The 7,685-nt window shown below is 41.4% G+C and overlaps 1 long non-coding RNA gene across 1 annotated transcript in view; it reads left to right on the top strand.

Moving 5' to 3' along the window:
* Positions 1 to 1,705: 1,705 nt before the first annotated feature.
* LOC137106568 (uncharacterized) overlaps positions 1,706 to 7,685 on the top strand; it is an 88,331-nt gene continuing 82,351 nt past the window's right edge. The window contains exons 1-3 of the long non-coding RNA XR_010911971.1: positions 1,706 to 1,866; positions 2,488 to 2,597; positions 4,949 to 4,981. This is a non-coding gene — a long non-coding RNA (uncharacterized lncRNA). The remainder of the gene's footprint in view (positions 1,867 to 2,487; positions 2,598 to 4,948; positions 4,982 to 7,685) is intronic.

The raw sequence follows: 7,685 nt of genomic DNA, 5'->3' as shown, positions 1-7,685 counted from the left end.
CCATTGGTGTCATCTTTATTTAATCTCAACTGTGGTGAAAAATCATATCCTCTTTTTCCAAAGCCAAACACACACAAATCTTCACTTCCTTGTTCATCTCCTACTCTCTTTCCCCCCTTTCTAGCTCTAACAGTTTAAAGAATCTTTCCACTATCATTATTAGTATTGAACTCATTTCTAAATTCAGAAATTGGCCCAGGAAGATCATTCATTGTAGCAGATAGTAAAATCAATAGCTTTTGTGTCAGGCAGCGTGGTCTGTCTCCATCTCTCAGGGTGGGTTGGAGCTTAGAATGTGCTTGCCTGTGTGTGTGTGTGTGTGTGTGTGTCTGTCTGTCTGTGTGTGCGTGCAAGAACGTGCATGTGACTGTGCACGTCTGTGTTTGAGATAGAGTACAGTACATAGAGCAGACAAAAGGCGAGTGAAAACTGGGGTAGTGGGGCCACCTCTTGACGGCATAGATACACAGTCTCACACGCATGGACATGTTTCAGTATACCACTTCCAGCTGACCTGCGGACACACACACACATACAAACATAAATACAAACATATTTTACATTAAATATAATCACATAGAAAAAAACCTAATTTGCAACAACTATTATGATTATAGTATTTCACACATAGAAACACATATAAAATATAAATATGCTCACATGTACACACACATTTGGTTAATTATTTTATTTGATTTTCTGCATCGACACACAATGAATACATTTATTCGCACACACATACATTCACTTTTTTTGCAGGCGGAGCCCAGTGACGGAACAAGGACAGCTTATCCCAATGAGAGTCAAATCAATCAAGTCCTTTTAATCACCACTCTGCTTTTATAGTGTGGCAGTAATGATGGAAGCCTATGTAGGGGCAATCCCCTAAGACCCCCCCCGCACTGCCACCTCCCCCATGTGGCTCAGGTTGGAGCCATCACACACACACACACACACACACACACACACACACTCTTAACTCTGATGATTTTCATTTCTCAATTACATTATCTTATTAACCAATCAATTGCCTGCCTTATCAATAATTAATGTCCCCCCAACTATTAGAACATAGATTAGATTAAATGCCAGTCTCGTCTCCCCTCTTTGATACTTTTAACTGGGCCCTTCATAGCCAGTGTGGTTTCAAGAGAATATTTAATTTATATATGAATTTTAAATATATTGGTATTTTTGAACTAATTATGTTTAGAAAGATCACCAAGTGTGTGTGTGTGTGTGTGTATATATATATATATACACACACACACACACACACACACATACATACATACATATATATATACATACATATATATATATATATATATATATATATATATATATATATATATATATATATATATATATATATATATATATATATATACACACACACACACACACACACACACACATTTGTTAAAAAATCAACAGATGGTAAATGGAAACTCAACCAAACAACCAAAATTAAAGTCAAATTCTCAGTTCTCAGGTGTCAAATAATAAAAAAGTTGAAATCTGGATTCCACTAGTTTCTAATACAGTTTCACCTCAGTTGAAATTAAAAACCTTGTTCATATCATGGACGTCTTATTTATTTAGCCTTCTTCCTTTTAAAAATACAGTATAAGGTCTGGAGACTCAGCACTAGATTAAACGACTGGTTAAGAGTTAAGAGTCTTTTTTTTTTACAGCGCGGTGCCCAGCTTTGGCATGCGCTGCTGCTCCTGCTGACTGCCAGACGAGCGCTCGGAGGGGTGTAAAAGAATGAGCTCACGGATCGATGTCTCACTCTGCTCAGCCCAGCTGTTGCTGTTGTTTCTCACGCAGAGAGGCTTTGTCTGGGCTACGCAAAAACAACCGGTAACAACTGTTTACCGTCTGCCGCCTTAGGCCTGAGCGGGGCCTTGCACTTGTTATTACTTGCAGTAGTCGCTGGTAGCTCGCACTGTGAGGCTGTTAATATGAACCACTTCAACAGATCACAAGTGGTCTGCAGGGCTGGAAGCCGATATTGAATCATTATTCAATTATTTATTTATTTATATTTTACTCGCATAGATTACGCACATAGATACCTGCAGATAAGACCACTAATTTTTAGAGAGCAGTGTCATTTCCTCCTTTTTGTGTGTGTTGCAGCACATTTAAATGCGAGCACAAACACGCACACACACTCATTCATTTGCACTCAGGGGTTCTTGACCCCAGACTTTAGGCCTGGGGTTGCTGTTAATTATAACCAGGTTTAGAGGTCACTTACATGGCAACAATGGATCCTGCATGTTCTAAACACAGGTATCCTAAACACAGAATAATTTCCTTTTTTCTTTTTCATGATTTGTATTGTAGATCTGAAGGTGTTCATACTGTGAAAAAAAAGGATGTGGAGCAGGGGAAACGTGAGCCAGAGAAAGGAAAGCTCCCTCATTTTTTCTCTCTTTCTCTCTCTCTCTCTCTCTCGGTCTTGCCCTTCCTTTTTAGCCGGGCTCAAAACATCTGTCAGCACTCAGACTCCGGTGGCGAGGTAGAGAGAGCGGAGGGCCTGGTATGCAGCGGGCCCGGCCCAGGAATCAGTGGAGCCGCTCAGCTTGGTACGGGCTGCCTTGTTTATTTGCCCTGACCTCGCGTTCACTCTGAGGTTACAGGAGCTGCCTTAGTGAAAGGAGCCATTGTCCTGCAGGAAAAATCTGTTACAAATATTTACTATGGAGGGAATGCTAAGCAGTGGCCCGCAGCCAGCCAGACTCGAGCTGTAAAATTCACTACAGTGCATTTTTGAATTAGCCACCTCCACCCCCCATTCCTTTTAACTGGGGTTAAAATTATACCCCCACATTTTTATTAATGAGATCACACTGTCGCAGATTATTAGCCATTTAATAGCCTTACCATAAGGATCCTATGATTTCCTTCTGCCTAAATTTATCCCATAACTTAACATTTTAACAGAGCATGTAGCATGTGTACAGGGACACAGTGTGGTTCTACACATAATGACTTCTGTTGGTTTGTGTATTACTTAAATTAAAATTCCCAATAATTTTATGTGTTTTCAGCAAACAAACTAATTTGCTTCCCTGGCTTCTAGTCTGTGTACGACATCACATTTAACTACCACGCCAATGTTTTTCTTGCAGGAAAAATCTGGAGCACATCCCCGCACTACATTTCTTATTCCACAGGGTCCCCCTGTTAGGTCAGTAGTAACAAATGCATTTTCAAAAAGGCTGCATAAATTCCATTTTCCCCTCATATGGGTTTTCTTGAAAATGCCATACTGGCATTAGCTTGAATAAATCTGCTGGTTTCCATCATGCTTGCCTTTTTACCCTCACAGCCAGACCAGGCGGACACCCTCACCGGCGCATTGACATGCAACAAAGCTAATGGTGGCCGGGACAGGAGGGCCTAATCTTCACTAACTGACAAGATTTAAATTGAGGAGACATCTTCCGCTGATTAGCTCCCACACCCACAATTATCCAACTGGGGTGTCAAGCAAGGTTTAACATCTCCACTGATTCTGCTCTCCTGAGACATTCGGGAGGCAATGCAATCGCTTTTAATAACTGCCTCCCTCCCTTGCTCCCTCCCTCCATACCTCTCTCGTCCCTTCTCCTCCTTGACGCCCAACGCTTCTCGTGTAGCTCAGCGTTCCTGTCCCCCACCCCTCTCTATTTCTTTTTCTTTCTGCTCCTGTGTCCCTCTCTCTCCTCTCTTCCCCTTCGTCTCCCCCTTCACTCCCCTTGCAGTTCCCCAGTTCCCAGTCATTCAAGCTCCCTTCAAAATTAACCTTTCCTGCAAAAATATAATTTCTCACAAAATGAACCGCACTGAGCGATTTTTTTTTTATCTTGAATAATTTATTCAAATTGCCCAACTCAGAACAGCAGAGCAATCTGAACACTGAGTGGACCCCTGAATTTGGATCTGTCTTTTTTTTTAACTTAAGGTAGAGGAAGAGAGAGAGAGAGAAAAAAAAAAGTTTATGTACCTTGCTGTCTTCTGGCAAATAAGAGGACAGGTTTGCTTCCACCTTCTATCCCCTGCGATCTGGCAGTGGTATCCCCCTTGAGTTTACACCTCATTAAAATTCATCTGATCTGAATATTTTTGCAAATATGGTCTGATTGCTCACCATGACATGAAACATCTCTGTGTGTTATTTTAATCACACGCACCCCAACGGACAACGTATATGATGGCTGTGACATTGAAGTCCTCCACTGCTTGACCCCATTTTATGAGTGCACGTCATTTTACAGGGGACCGATGGGTAATGGGGGTGGTTTGGATGTTACCTGGAATGATGGACATGCTTGATAATTCTTCCCTCTTTTTTCTTCAAATGTTCACACAGCATCAGCTCGGTTTAAAGCCCCTCTCAATCATGCTACTCTCCCCCCCCCCTCCTTTAAAAAAAAAAAATACTCCCACCCTCTGCTTCCCTCTCCCTCTAATGAACTGTTTTCTTCCGGTGATGGAACGGGGACACAAAGCAATGTGATTAATAATTTACTGTTTAGTTTTACTAATTGATCTGTTTTGGGAGCCCGGATAAAAGTGAGGATGCATCCTCGGCGCACAATGCCTTTCATATGGCATTTATCCACAAGTCACAGCCGGCTCCCTCAAGATGAATAATGAACTAAACAAGATCAAATAATTATCACATGGGAGTAGCAGAGAGAACTGCCTTACAAACACCACTGAGTTTACCTTAGGTTCTTTCTGCAGATCACACAACACAGTAGGAGCAAGAGCTGAGCTTCACGGAGGCAGGTTGTTATCGGCAACAAAGACCCGAGTAAGGGCTTGCAAGGACAGTGCTTATGATTAGCTTTTGTGTTTGCGAAGTTCGAAAACTTTTCTCCATGGCTGGTGTTAATAAGGCCCTGCTTGTCAAATGACGATCTAACATTTGCTCCTCCTTCTCTTCCAGCATCTGCAGAAGACTGTTACCTGGAGTTGTAAGGTTGGTGTAAACTTTACTTTGGTCAACACTGTTTTTACTAACATACCTGTACACCATATATCCATACAAAAGACATTCACTTTTTCATTTCAAAATCTGCCTCTGCATCCAAACCTCTCTTTGAAAAAACAAGGGTTCTTGGACAAAATCAAGGTTGGCCAGTCCAATGGTGAAACAAATCACTGTCAGTCTTGTGGTTATAATAAGAGAGTAGGGCTTCCTCCATCATTTAGAACATCATATATCATCACAATGAATATTTGAATTGAACTGTTTGTTTGAATTGGTGTAAATCTGAACTCTTGTACTTGAAATCATCCTCTATACACGGCCCCAGTCAGTCATAACAACTCAGCACAGTCAGTGAAGTGCTTCCTGCTGGAACAAATTCAAGCTCCCTTCCCTCCTGAACCTCTCCACAGTATTGTCATGGAAAAAAGTACACCGGCCTGAGGCATCCTGCTGGCTCACCAGGGGACTGAGCATACCATTTGTGACGTCATTGGTTTGAATCCAACTCATGACTTTTGACTTTCTGCACTGTCTAACAAAAAGAAACTGTAATAACAGGGACTGGAGAAAGGCAGTGAAACGCTACAACAGCAGCCCACAGTAATGTTTTGACTGGAACACACATGCTTTTATTTGCCTTGATATTGCAATATCTACTCAGGCATAGACTAAGATTTGTGTTTATTGCTAAAAGAAAGGAAATATTTGGGTAGAATTCAAAAATAATAACTATTTGAGGGCCTTTATTTACTGTATACACAGCTTCAATGCTTTCTTTTCCACTGTGCTAATGTTTCCTGCAAAGGAGAGAGCCATGGGTTAGGCAAGGGAAGGAGTCTGCAATATATTTATCCACAGCACCTTAACACAGAGGGGGGATTAAAGATGAAATGAGAAACATTTTTTCCCTTGATGCACCAGGGTCTTAAAAGAGACAGAATGGGGGGAAACATCTTGTAGCACAGAGATGTTCATCTGTTTGCAAATGAGCCATGTGTGCTTTTTGCAGTGTGTGAGATTGACTCAAATTTACATTTTATTGTTTTGAATTACACGCTGTTGGCCCATTGAACCTAATGTGGTTTCTCCGCCACCGTATCTGTAATGGTTATGGCTGTTAGCTTGTAAATAAGGTTTAATACACTGAGCCAGTGTGAAGTACCAATGTGTGTGTGTGTGTGTGTGTGTGTGTCCACATGCTTTTTGTGGTCTCTTATAAATATCCCCATGACTGTGTAGAGAGTGTCACTATGTGTTAGCTGCAAATAGCATAAGATTAAAGCACCATCTTAATGCCCATATCATTACCCTATTAGTATATGACATATATGTGTATAGGTGCCTGCTTAATTAGCACTGATTGATTGGAATCAATGACTGTAAAAAAAGAAAAAAAAATGGGAGGGGGGGTAAGATAGGGCAGGGTCTGTGGGTGGGTAAGTAGGGTGTCTTGTAAAAGTATTCAGAATTAAACTGAAGATAGTCCTCTTATTTCTGATTTGGCTTAGCTGTTAAACAGGCAGACAATCTAGTTGCCTTTGATACTAAAATCTACACTGCCTGCTCCCCACCCCCTCAAGAAAGAGTAGCCTAATTTTGTCATGGATATTACACAGACACATGCATGAATCAGTGCTGGTTGTCATAATTATGTTAACACAGGAGATATTAAGTGAGACAGGCCTATTTCCAAAGGTGAGACTCCAGAATCAACTCAGCGCTCAACAAACCTCCGTGTCAATCATGCAAGCGATTCATATTCAACTAAAGTCAAGCACATCTGCCTGGATGCAATATTTATGTCGGAAATAAGCAGCTTAACCGAATCATGCTAGCAGCTATTAGCAAGAGACACACACCTAGCTTGCTCCCCTGTCTCTCTTTGGAGGCGGTGTTTGAAGTCTAAATAACACAAGTTTGATTGGTCCCATGGATGCTAAAGAAATCCCACTGAAGTCTGCAGTTTAATACAGCTGGAACAAAGGTATATCTGTGTTTGTAGTTGTCATTAGGTTGTGTATCTCTTCCTTTTCTGCTCCTCTCTCTGAGGGCCACGTAACAGTGGAGGTTAGCATTCCAGAGTTGCAAATGTATCCCCCTGTCATGAGTGTACGGCTCTGTTTTAGATCAGCTGTCCCTGCAGTGGCTGATGGACAGCTCTACGGAGAAATGTAACATCAATAAAAACAGTTCTGTTGACTGTACAAAGGCTTTTGTTGATGAACTGGAGCTTGTGCTTAAGGGGAAGGAAGGGTGTGAAGGGGTGGTGGGGGATCGGGGTTGTGTAAGGGTTAAGCGTTGCCAGGTCTTCAGGGGGTAAGTGAGTGTCCTCCTTTTCCTCCTCACTGTTCATATTCTCCACCACCTTTTATATATATCTCATTCATAATGGATGGATCCGGATCTCTGTTTTGCATCTTCACCTGACAGTTTAAGTGTTTTCCTTTTTTTTTTTCTTTCCCTTTACTCTTTCTTATCCAACTTCCTATTGTCCTGGTTATTGTGCTGTGGGAGAGTGTGTTTTACAGAGGAATTTTCCTCTGTCTTGGAGCAGAGGCCTGTGATCTACAGCCTACTTCTAGTTTTGTACCAGTGAAGGACACAGGAAACATAGCAGTATTTTTTTTATTCTTTCACAGATAAAAATATCACAAAGTGCTTTTGGTCCATTTGTCTGGTATCACTGTCATAC

The sequence above is a fragment of the Channa argus genome, chromosome 21 (genome assembly GCF_033026475.1).
Source record: "Channa argus isolate prfri chromosome 21, Channa argus male v1.0, whole genome shotgun sequence".
Taxonomy (NCBI): Eukaryota; Metazoa; Chordata; class Actinopteri; order Anabantiformes; family Channidae; genus Channa; species Channa argus.
Note: the sequence above shows the minus strand (reverse complement) of the source record. Positions and strands in the feature narration are given on the sequence as shown.